Below are 13,523 nucleotides of genomic sequence, written 5' to 3'. Positions count from 1 at the left end.
CGTTTAACCTAAACACTTGCAGAGAGAACCGAAAGGTCTTCAAAATGTGTAAAATCATTTTTAACTAAGCTCTGAAAAAAAAATATAATCCACGATAGAAGAACTATGCTACCGACTTATTGTAGTCTCTTTGTCAATTATGTACAGTAAAACGTACAGGTATTGTTATTGATTAAGAACACGTTAATGGAATAAAAAGAATGGCTTCTTTAAAACATTTAGTGGCAGATTAATGTAAGTGGTATGTTCCGGTGGTCAGAACCCTATTATTAGAAAAAAATTGTTAATTTTTACAGAAATGTGACAAAAATTAGCAAATAATAGCCTAGAACCTCCTATATCCCATATCCCTCTGGAAGAACCTTTACGAAATTGCTGAAACAATCCCTGATATTGCTCGTATTTGTTCACACCATTTTGATAAAATGGCATGACCATTTATGTGATGGCTTGGATAATATTTATCTGATGTACGAATTAAAATCACTACATAATGTCATGATGAATGTTTTGAGTTATGTCCTAGTGACGCCATAACATATTTATATGTCATTGATTCAGAGGTATACTGGTAAGAGTAGAACTCGGATATAATGGTTTATATCATATATCTAGATTAAAATATACCCTTTTTACTGATTATTAGAGATTGTTTAAACTATATCGTTAACCCTATATCACACCCCTAGACCTATATCGCACCAACAAAGAACACACTTGAAGTATAGTTAAAAATTATGATATAATGAACATGACATGTCAAAATCTGTATCATATCCGGTATCAACCCTCGACCTACATTACCTCACGGACTGATAGCCATTGGATTGATATCTGAGTCTCCTGTTGAAACGGCATTGCAGTACAGATTTTGGCATGTAATATTCTTTATTCACTACCGTTTGAATATTATACTAAATATGTTAAAAAATCTGCCAAAACAATACATAATACAAAAGTGCACAATACGGGATTTAGTCGTCCAATACGAATTTTATTAGTCCAATACGAAATTTAGCCGTCCAATACGTATTTTTCCCGTCCAATACGTCATATTGTCCTGGTGAAGATCATACTAATATGACGGATTGGACTAGGTAGTTAATAAAGTTATAATTGCAACGCATCAGTCCTATATGGCTATCGTTGGACCAATAACTATGCAAAAGGGAAAACCTTACGCAATAATACTATAGTATATATTATTGTGGTATACATAGTGTATATGGATAATAGTTCTATTGACAAGATTGTGTCAAAACATCCTCTCAAAACTTACGAAAGAACCACTCACTTTTGTATGGTATAGTAATAAAAGAAGAAAATGCCTAACACGATACTTTTATTGAAGAGAACAGAATCTTAGGCCTTAATAGGTTATAAACATCACTCAAGGAATACACTTTTCTTTATAAACGGATACTCCTTGCAAATGGGATTGTATCCGTGATATCTTCAGCTGATGTTGCTTAACATGCCTTATTTCTATTTAATATGTCGCACTAAAATCAAACTTACGTTTGTTCCAATGGCTCATGCTCAATGTCTTGGATAGATTTATTATATTTTTACAAGATCTTATAACGTCATAACAAGGAGAAATCATAACTTGATATCTATAAATCAATCTTCTTCTACGATGAACCAAAGCAAATAAGTATAGGAAAAACACTAATCGGTGTTTAATACACACATGTATCATTTACTAGACATAACGTTTGTAGTTCTGACCTTTATGACCTTTTTGGCACATTGATTGCCTAAATTACTCTCTTTTCCTTTCAGACATTCTTCCAATTGATGCAGTTCTGACAAGTTTTATAAGTGTGATCAATAAATCGCTATACAATATATGAGCGGTTTTCCAATCTCTCTTTTTCCTTCCTCCTCTTTTTACTTCTATAAACTTTATTCAATCACATGTACCGTTTGCAGAATAAACACCAAATATTCATTTGGTAATATATAAACCAAAATATCAAGGTTTACATACCATTTAATTTCAATACTTTTGTTTCCGTTTTTAAGGTAAAGAAAAAACAAGGCGAAAAAACGTAGAATTTTTATTTTAAAAGTTGATTAACCAACGGGACAAGATTAACGGTTAGCTAAAGAAATCTACTTTTTGTATACGTAGAAAAAGGGGGTTAAAGCTTGTTGTATCATTGATATACTAAGAAAGAATAATTGTTTCAATAAGCCTTTTTTATTATTTAGCTACGGCGGAAAACAAGTTCGTACGTTATATTTTCAATCCTTTTTATTGTAAGAAAAGGGATCATGTTGAACGCATTTACTATAAACAAGCCTTTTTATTTGATTGGTCACAATGAAAAAATCTGATTAAAGAACGCTAATTGATTTTTTATTCGTCTATCACCTGACTGATAGTTCAACCTAGACATATTTATAGCCCTTAAACAAGATTTTGTTACCTCTAATGCAAAATTGATGTGCTGAATAACATATTTTCTTAATGGGGTTAGAATGAAAAAAAAATCGATATAAAATGGTATGTCCATTTGAACAAACGACATTTTTGAAAGATATGTACAAATACTTGGCCAGAAACAGAAGAGGATCTTTCAACCCAAACGTGACATTTTCTGAGCAACTCGGTAGGTTTTTTTTTTTAGAAAAAATGGAGGACGCTTACCCTATCGGTGCACCTGGTCCATGCTCTCATTTTTTTAGTGGAACCGAGTTACGAATTAACTTTTATTTCTTTGTGTGTGTTGTATAGTTTATATCAAGTTATTTGTAGTTTATGCCTGTTTTCCTGTTGTCCTTGGATTGCATTCGTTTGATTTACGCTCAAATTCTGCTTTCCTTGTTTACTCTTTCAAGCGATTCCACCTTTTTGTCTCTGTCTTTTTTCTGTGGATAATATTTTTAAGAAGAATACAAATTTATGTGTGTTTTCGTTTCCAAACTTGATATTCAAGATAAAGACATTTTTGTGGTGAATGCTCTGACTGATTTCAAAGCAAGGCAATGACAATTGATACCCCCTCTCAATAAACAACATTTTAATTGTGTAATACTTTTTCTACAGCGGCCAGAATTTAAAGGGGAAGGGTTGTGATCATGCCAAAGTACATTAACCCCGCCGCATTTTTTGCGTTTGTCTCAAGTCAAGAATTTATGGCCCCGGTATGTCTTAGTTCGTTTTCACCTTTAGTTCATTTTTGTATTACTTGAGTATTTAGGGGCAACTCTTTACTGAACCTGTGTATAATGATGTTTTACCAGCTGCAGCCTGCCCAGTGGTACGAGGATTTCGTCGCCATTCATTGAAGACCAATGGGTGGCCTAGGGCTGACATTTTCATTACGATGGGATTGTTGTCTCTTTGAAATAGACATCATAACTATTCTCGTTAAGCAACTAAAATTGATACCCTAGAATAAAAGTACCCGTAGAATAAATAGCTACTCCAACCTACAATTAAGGGTATAAATAGTGTAAAAAAAATCCCAAATGCGATTAAAGGCATTAAAGGGTAATAATAAAACTACTGAATTTATATACGCTAGGCAATATAATCATAATTAAAAATGGAAAAAGGAAAGTCCATACAACAAATTGCAATACTAAAAAATCGGAAATTAGAAAAACAATCGGAAAAGTCCAGCCTCGGTTCTGGCATAAACGATTAAAATCGTGGGTTTAACAAGGTTTTGTAGTGCGCTAGATACCCTGCTGTTATTTCAGTGAATTGTTTCCGGTATGTTGCAATAAAAACGGAGGCAAAAAACTGCCATCGAACAAAGTTGGTAAAATCAGTAGTCAAAGGCCATCGAACAAAGTTGGTAAAATCAGTAGTCAAAACAGTACTGTGGATAAAATAAAATACATCGTCTTTAATATTTCATCTTTGGTCAGAAACAGAATATTGGATATCGGAAAGCAAAATATATCCAATGATATTACCAGGAAAAATGAAGCGAGTTCAGATTTTAGAGTATGGTTCACTTAGGCATTGGTACCTGTTACAAATTGTTAAATAGGAGCTTGAAATAAAAGTGTAATCAGGGAACCAAGATTCTAGCGAAAACCAAAATAATGTAATCCAGGGACAAAGACCAGACAGGGAAAATACATAACAAGGAACATAAAATTACCAAAATAATACGTACAAAGCAACAAAAGTAAATGAGCAACTCGGAATCACTAAACGTATAGAATAATAGGTTCAAAACTTTTAAGAACTCTAAGACATATGGTCTAAAACAATTGGTCAGAAATATTTATTTTAACCTCATTCTCTCTTACACAATAACTGTCTCTTTGAATAAAGACATTATTGCTAATCAATTCATATGCGTCTTTGTTCTAACTTAAATATATATTCTAGACAGATTTACAGTTTTCTCTCATGACCTTAATGACCGTTTGTTACATTGATTGCCCATACTTTTACCCACATGTTGCAGGCAATTTGACACTTTTTTATTTGAAATCGATGTATACTTTGCCGAATGAAACAAAGGCTAGAAATACAGAACCATTGTAGTAGGATTTAATGAAGATAAGTGGGTTTATCTGATTCATTTTTGTAATTTGTTTTCTTTTGTTTTCTTTTTGTATTGTATTTTTTTGGTTCATTAGGGTTAATCTACATCTCCTGCTGAAATTTAGATTGCAGCATCGAATAATTGCGTTATAAAATGTTCGCAAGAATTTTTATATTTTATCTGCACGTTCGTGATTACCTCGTGTCTTTACTATTAAAAAAAATAATATTTGTACGCACATTTGCATACGTTGAAAAGTTATATTATTGTTCTTTTTTGTAGCTCTAGAATAACAGTAATAATGTATGAACATTATACGTTCTAAAAGTTTGGATTTGATTATTAAAATAAAACAAATACACTTGTTTGGAAGATACAATGTGTAATAATGCAACTTCACATTAATTTATTTCTGATTTCTTTTTTGCTGTTATACGATGTATCCCAAAACTTAAACTGATTGCGAATGAAATGTTCTATGTCCAATGAAACTTATATTTACAATGCAAATAAGATTGTCATAATCATTAATCAGCTATTTATTGAATAATCTGTATATAATACAGTTAGAAGACTTTGGAGGTTTCAGTGTACCTAAATCAAATATATTACCTCAAAAGTACCAATGAGTTATTTAAACTGGACAATATGAATTGCTCTAGTGACAATCTAAAAAGGTCAAATGTTTGATAAACCCATGAGTAAAAATAAAGGGATGTTCGATATCTTCATCAGTAAGGCAATTTCAAATAGAAAATGGTTCATTTAAAATGAAGTCACCATGTAAAACTTAATAATAAACCCATAAACCCATGGTAAATTCACCTTTATTGCATGCCTTGTACTGTTGGCAAGTTGTAATTTTAAGAAAAAAAAACAGGTAAATCACATTGACTATTGATTTCATTGTTATGAAGAATCCTTTTCTAACGTCCTTAATTATGTTCATAATACCTCACTATTTAGTAATCAGTTATTAATTCATCATCAAAACGAGGCTTCTTAATTAGATAACAATGACAAATAATCCCACTTTGTTGTATTTGAGGAAACTGGTCGTTTATATTATAAAGACGTAAATAGATGAATACCACATGAAAATTAGTTGACTTGATTATAGAAATAATACAGTCGATAGTTTTGTATGGACAACAACAGAGCACCGACTTAAAATAAACCTGATATAATAATGAGACTTAGAACAGTGGGAAAATGCTAGGCTCTCCCGAACGTTTTTTCCGGTTCGAACCGAATTCGTATATCAAAGTTTTTTTTGTCAAGTCAGTGCACTGTTATTGTCTTTCAACGGCAACAATATTTTAAGAGATAAATGATATTTTAAGCATGAAAAACAACATGTTCAATTTGCAACGGACGACATTCTGGCAACTTCAAAACAATATAACGTTTGTGATGTCACAACAGAAAGTTATATCCAGTCAGTGACCGTATATTACTTGTAAATGTTCAGTCACTACATTTTAACTGCTCAAATAGAATGGTTGCAGTATAAATGATATTAATACGTACACCTTTTTAAAAAAATATAAGTTTGTGCCACTCTTGTGTAAATGGCCAACCCGATTAGACAACAAATTTTAAAATTGAGTAAACAACAGTTTTTATAAAGATTTCTATCAAACAAAGTCTTTTGTTTTTCTATGATGGGTATTGACAATAATAAACGCCACGGACCTGTTCTTTTTTTATAGATTACTCTAGGTAAGTTTTCACACCGAATTTAATCATTTTTGTCCCTTTAAAGACCAAAAACAAAATGAATAAATTAAGCTTACAGAATGAAGATTCATGATTTATATTTACTATGCTTTTCTATCTGATATATCTTTTCCATACACGCGCATAGGAATATGTCAATAATGCAACATTTTGAAAAATTACTCTGCTGCATTTAGAACATTCTATTTCTCAAGAGTATCAAAGTTGGTATTTTACGTTACAAAAATCAAGTTAAAATAAGCATACAAATACATCAGTCAACTCCACTTCTATATTGTGCATTAAATACGCATTTTATAGACAATTTAGTACCCGCATGGAATTAATAATTTGGTTATTTGGATTGTTTGATGACGTCATTTTAGCTCTTTTATCGTATTTCAGGCAAAGCATAAAACGTTAAACTCGACAAAACGAGTAAAAACGTGTGATTTAAAACTGCAATGAAGTAGTTTTTCAATTTTGCTACAAGTCAAAGTACACATTTTTTAAGCACTTGATATAATCATCCAAAATAAACATGAAGTTCTCATGAGAAAAGTTCTTATTCAAACTATAAAAGATTGCTAATACTGTATTCCGAAAACATGAAGTTATCTACCAAATAAGAAAATAAGAAGCAAACACAATTTTTGATATCCATAAAAAAAATACTATTAACTAAAAAACTGCGAACAATGCCCTTTGAAATGATGCCCCACTCCCTTATATGATAGCACCCACTTTTTAATTTGGATATTCACTTAACGTTCACTCCAAGTGTATACGGATAAAATTATGAGATACTGCATCGTAAATACTGCACCGGTAATAATGAACCGTAATCGAAGCGGGAAGTTTAGCGGCTTTAACAGTTAGTTTACCCCCACCTTTCATTTTAAAATGCCTGTACATTTTTTGTACCAAGTCATGACCATTGCGGTAGTTTTCCAACTTTTCCGACTTTTGCCCTTTACATTGCCATATGTTTTTCTATAAGAATATTCCTTTTATTACTGCCTAGATTTTATCAGTTCGGTTCTGTTTTATTACCCTTCGTATTGAGGCATATGTAATTTTGTCGTTATAAAAGTACATGTTATTTTTTTTATTTTTTATTACAGTCAATCAATCAAGAATGGCCAACATATAATTTTGTAACTCCCATGATGAACACTCGTGTACGACTTGTTTGTTTATCTGTTTGGGCCGAGTCGCCCGCCATTTTATGACATCAGATGACATTCTATCAGGGGTTTATCAAGACTTTTCTTGTTATGACTTATCAAGAAAAAAAATATTAGGCACCGGTTCACATAACCTTGCTTTCAAACTTTTTTATCTACTGTATTATGATCTTCAAAATTGAGAATTCTTCTTACTATTTATTGAATTTCAAATCAAGAATATAACTTAAGTCACGCTTGCACAAACATCAACAAAATGCAGACTGTCAGTATGCAAATTTTATTCTAAGGTCTACTCAGTCTTCCTTAACAATTAGCTAAACTATTAAATGTACATTTTATCGAAAAATGTTTTTCTTTATACATACAGGCATACACTTCATGTTTCATTGGATGTTGGGTTTGTTATGTAAATATTAATAAATGCGACTTAAAAGCGTTGTATTTCTGGTGACAGATGTGCACTCACTTTCTGAATACGAAGCAAATTTCCAGACGGCCCTTTTTAGAATAGAAAAATAACAAGATAAAGAGCAATGCATTACTATAAGTTGCCCGATAGGAAAAATAGATCAGTGTAACTGAATTGCGAAAAATTTAAATCAGGTAATCAGTGCCAAAGACTTTTAGGCTAATGGTATTGCATTCAGTAAGTGCAAAATAAGGGCAACTAGTGTAGAAAATTAGAAAAATCTAAAATTTGGGGAATATATACCTTTTGTTTCCATACTTTGGTAGTCATATTAAAGTAAACAAACAACGATATTATTGAATGAAGATCGAGTACAATATTTAAATGAAATCAGAGACCCAAGAGACAAAGACTTATGGAATATTATAGTCAGATAAAATAAAATTCAACTAAACAAAACAACAAAACAAAGAGGAACAAAGAGAAAATTTAAAAGACTGCTAAAAACAAGAAATAATATACAATAAGTCAATGACAAGAAGCATAGGCTCTTCTATGCATTCCAGATGAAATAACAATACTAACAATAAAATCTATATTATTCAATAAGAAAAATGCCGACATTGGAACATACAAGTCATATGTATATAAAGGATTGCACAACGATTCCGAAAAAGATGTTAATAGACATGTGTCTCTTTAACACAATGTTCAATATCTTTGTTAACTGTCGATAAAATTTTAAAATGTTACTGGTATTCACCTGATTAGATAGTGAGTTGTGTTCACATACAATTTACTTTCCTACACACTTACTTTTTTAAGACACTGAAGACGGTCATTAGTAGGCCGAACATTGTGCTCATTTTTATTGTTGTTATAGTGTATTAGCATCTTTATCGGTGTCGTTGTACAATCATTTAGACTTATAAAAATAAAAATAAAAATAAAACCTTTACCAATCAATCAATTTGATGTGTCTGAGAGATTGAAATCACATCAAAATTGCTTGCTTAAACAAAACTTATAAGTTTTTAAATTTCTACTTTTCTGGCCTGGTGCTTCACAAACTTACCGGAAAGCTTCCAATCATGTGGTGCATACAAACTTAACATGCTATCCTTCCACTATGTTTTAAGTGTCAGTCTCTGTATGAATCAGGCAGTGAGCGAAACATGGTATGAAAAAAAAAACCTTTTTGAATGTTCAATTTGATAATTTCCACCATCAGAATCAAGGGAAAAAACAAGGCTTTCCAAATCAATTTGGTAAATTGAGTTATGATTTCATAGAAATGCACTGAAAATAAACATTTTATAGGCGTCTCCGTCTAAAACCTTCTATTGAAAAATACTTGAGTGATATATTGTCATGTCAGTTAGATTTTGACATGCAATTTCTGATTTTTCCTAGTTTGCCTGATATTTATAAAAAAAACCTTATACTTAACAGGCTTTCTTTCCATTGTATTTTAATATATGAAAACGAGCTGGAAATACTAATATCAGATATGTTTACTAAGGCAGTTCTGCATTTAAAACTTAGATAGGTGCCCTCTTAAATATTTAGATCATGTTTTGATGCAGTATGAAGGAGATCCTCATTCAAAAGAACAACAAATAATAATTTCTAACTTGTGGACAGATCTACATAAGAAGAAAACCAGACCTAGGACAAGTAAAGGTAAATAATAAAATTACCGAACGGAAAAAATACAGGCAAAAGTCAAACGGAACAGTCATAAAGGAACGTCCGTATACCAAATTGCAATATAAGGGTACAATCCGGAAATTCGAAACCACCGCAATAGCAATGACTTGATACAGGTCAAAATGAAAGGTGGGTTAATCCAGCATTTATTGTGCGCAAGTATTATATTGCATAAAACAAATAACTTACAGCACAGTTTAACTATATTATAATTATCATTCTTTTCCTTTTTCATGTTGTAAAAGTATGCAGATTTATGGTAAAATAAACTTTAAGGCTGATAAATTTTGAATACAGTGAAATCTGTCAGAACTCTTTTTCAATATTTCAGGGTTTGGATTTGACAGGTTTTACTGTCATGAATAAAAAATACCAATTTGTATAAATTGTAAATTTCGATATGCTGTACACGTGTTTCAAGGAGTAACCCCTCACAAGCAGCATTAAAAACAAATATGTAGGAAGATCATAATCAAAATATTAGTTGTATTCAAGAAGCACTGAAAACCAAAACTATCGAAAGAAAAAAGTTTGAATTCGTTATGGTGACAAATATTTGTCAAATGTCTGAAATAAGTATGTAACTTATGTAATAGGCATTTCAGTCTTTAAGGCCTAGGGTAAGGGGCATAACTCTTGAAACCAGAAATATGTTTTTATCACATTCAATTTCACCTAAGTCTTTCAAGCTTTCATTTGAAACACAATAAAATCAATCTTTGATGCTTACATGAAATTGATATAAAGAGCCTAAATACAAACGTCCCAATGATTTTAAAGAGTTGTGTCCCTTACCTTAGGTCTACCGCCTTAAGTCCTACAATACTGAGCTTTAAGACAACATACTTGTTCAAAATAATTTGAAACTTAAAAAGATTTCACTCGAATTTAATAGTTCTTTAAGAAATATCACGTCTGAAAATCACATAAGTACCTATATTTATCAATGCCATTTACTTTGTCAGAATCCATGCCATTCACAAAAGCGTGTAGACAACATAATACCGAAAATTACTCTCCAATTAAAGAACATTCTTACCTGTTCAGAAAAAACAGATCCACTGCAGTGAATTTATACTCTAATGATAAAGATACTGCGAAGCAGCTTTGATTTAACAAGCAAAGTTTAAGATTTTACATAAGTGTAATTCCGTATAGAAATGTTTAACTAATTTACCGGTGTAGAAAATTGCTATCAGGGCCTACTCGAGATATAATCTCATCTCTACCTGTGTAAATGGATTTAGCAGATATTGTAATAGAAAATTATGTTTCAAGAGAAAATTTATTTTTTGATTTTGATTGCAAAGAGGCAATTATGACGTCACACAAAAATTGTTGTTATTTAATCATATTTTTATTTGGCATTGTTCTGTAGTAAATTGGCTAATGCTGTCAAGTTGCATGTTTTTGTCGAGGAAAAGAAACAGAGAATAATTTAAATGATAAAAAGTTCATGTTCATGTCCAAGTTTAAAAACTAAGCAATACTCAAATAATAAATTCAGTTTTTTTTATCAAAATTCAGTAGATGATAAATGATTAATTGGTTAATAAAATAATTCATTTTTGTTCATTTAAAAAAAAATATTGACATTTAATCAAAAAGATTGGAGAGGAGAGGCTTAAATATGTCTTCTCCTATATCAATTCAGGGACATAGCAGTGTTTCCTTAATCATGCAAAAAAAACCAAGGCGTTAAATAATTATTATATAGATAGTGACATATGTGTAATAATACAATTAAGTAGCAGTCTATCTAAAAATCAGACAAAAAGTGATTCGTGCATTTCAGAAACCCACCGAATTCAGTTTTATTTCTTATTCAGAAACAGAAACTGATCATATAACCAGTATTAGTTTTTCATTTGGTTTTTGCGCTTTTAGATAAGAATATATAGATTGTACATTAAATGTGCACTTTGCAATAGTTATCGATCTTGATTTGATTTCATGTGTTTGATTTTAGTGAGAGATAAATGTATGATTTGCTAAAAAGTGCAGATACATAAATGCAGAAAAAATTGTTGTTATGTGAAGGTAAAAAACGTAAGGATTCAAGTTCTGCACACTCATTCAGTCTATGTGTTCTTCCGCACTCGGGATCATATTCATTATCCTATTACTATCAATGATTTAACTTGATTTGTATAGAGCCGTCTGATGGTGCTGTGACTTCATTTACGTTGCTTGCAATTGGTTCGCAGGGTAAGATTCAAATATCCTAAAAAATTGATTACCGGACCTGTCATTTATAAAGAAAAGAGTGCTGAAAGTGGTTGATGTTGGAGGGAGTCTTTAAACATTCAGGTACTGCAAGAGAAAGTCTCGATAAATTTTAGATTTTTATGATGTAGCTTTTCCAACTTTTTATTACAATAACAGTCAAAAAAGGGGTTTGCAATTTTATTCAATTCAGAAGAGAGGTTAGGAATTCTCATTTCTATCTACATATAATGGTGTTTTGGGAAAATTTAAAATTTCCTGCCATCCATCCCTAATTATGAAATATTAGTTTTGATTCGAAAATAAACTGTGAGGATTGCTATTAATTATTACTTCGTAGTTCATGAGACATTGACAGCTCTAAAAGTGTTTATATATCGCATTACATGGTCAAAGGTTAAGTATAACTTTATCTTAGAATCATGCAAGAATAATCAAGGGAACCAAAAAATGTGATTCATGGTTGGAAGACATTCATATTTTTATATTTTTTTTTCATATTTTATTAAAATGTTTCAGTAAATAGACATAAATTAAATTGAATGTACTGTAAAACTCAAAATTAAGGGAGAGAAAATCTGTAAATAACACTTGAATACAATAGAAACTGTTAGATTTTCAATGTAAATTATCTCAGAACAGACAGATTGAAATGAATAATTATACATTTCCTTATATAGACATATAAAGCAACTTAACAACAGAAATAAAAAAAAATGTTGCTTTACATATTACAGAATTTGCATGATTCTTACAAAGAGTGCTACTTATATAGTGTGATTGCATTTATAGTAGGGAAATGATATTTTAATACTCAAACATGCAAGTGCAATATCATATTATACGAAGGATAAAGTTCACCATTATCAATTCTATATAGTAATACATATATAAGCAATCCTGTAGAAATGGTATGGATACATAACATTATTTAATAGTTTTTTTATGTATGTATTGAACTAGTTCTAAAATTTAACAAAAAAAAAAAAAAAAAAAAAAAAAAAAAAACATTACATTTGATCTATCGCTCTAGTTTTTGTACATTAAGTTATCTTTTTTTTTGTTGCTTTTTACAACATTAATCGCATCTCCGTAGTACTAATCTGGCAGTTACAATAACTAAAAACTGCACATTTGATTGATCGACAGCTGCCATTTTGAATTAACACATAATTATTATTATTATTATTATCATTATTGTAATGATATTAATGCTAATGCATAGGTCACGTGTAAAGGAAATGTTGTACTACATATGACCTTCCTAAGTATATCTTGTATGCCTTTTTTCTTTAAATTTGACCACCAAATAGGACATGGTTTCAAATAACGCATACCATGTTCATTGATTTTTATACATTTTATAAAACATAGTAATTATTTTATTCCTGAAATTGTCGATGCTTCCGGTTTGAATCGACTGACAATATGCTATGTTGTGATCTTAATTCTTCACAAACAGATACCAATGAAAATTCACTTATTAAAATGCAATTAAGCAGATGAAAATCCAGACAACCTTTTTTATAGTGAGATCAGGTGGTTTATTGGTTTATGATTACACGTAAATTTAAAATTAATTTGAATTTAAAGAAATGTTCGAATGATGCACAGATTTACCGTCCTTATGGAATCAAAATATATCTTTCGAATTCTCGTTAAAATCCAATATCAGATATATTTGTAAGGTTTTCGTAGGAGTTCGTTTGCATCAATCAAGATATCTTGAAACACCTGTTAATTTTTAAGAAA

General features: G+C 30.7%; 1 protein-coding gene across 3 annotated transcripts in view; it reads right to left on the bottom strand.

Moving 5' to 3' along the window:
- The window catches only part of LOC148602986 (neuronal acetylcholine receptor subunit alpha-10-like), a 91,498-nt gene that overhangs the window by 57,140 nt on the left and 20,835 nt on the right, over positions 1-13,523 (bottom strand). The window contains exon 1 of one of the 3 annotated variants that reach the window (XM_088552733.1): positions 10,585-10,776. The exons of the other annotated variants lie outside the window; for them this stretch is intronic. The gene's annotated coding sequence lies outside the window, so the exon portion shown is untranslated. Of the gene's footprint in view, positions 1-10,584; positions 10,777-13,523 lie in introns of those variants that run through there. 3 annotated transcript variants of the gene reach the window in all.

Source organism: Perna viridis, chromosome 11 (genome assembly GCF_037379345.1).
Source record: "Perna viridis isolate PV_CMFRI_1.1 ecotype Kerala chromosome 11, ASM3737934v1, whole genome shotgun sequence".
Taxonomy (NCBI): domain Eukaryota; kingdom Metazoa; phylum Mollusca; class Bivalvia; order Mytilida; family Mytilidae; genus Perna; species Perna viridis.
This window is presented reverse-complemented; position numbering and strand designations above follow the sequence as displayed.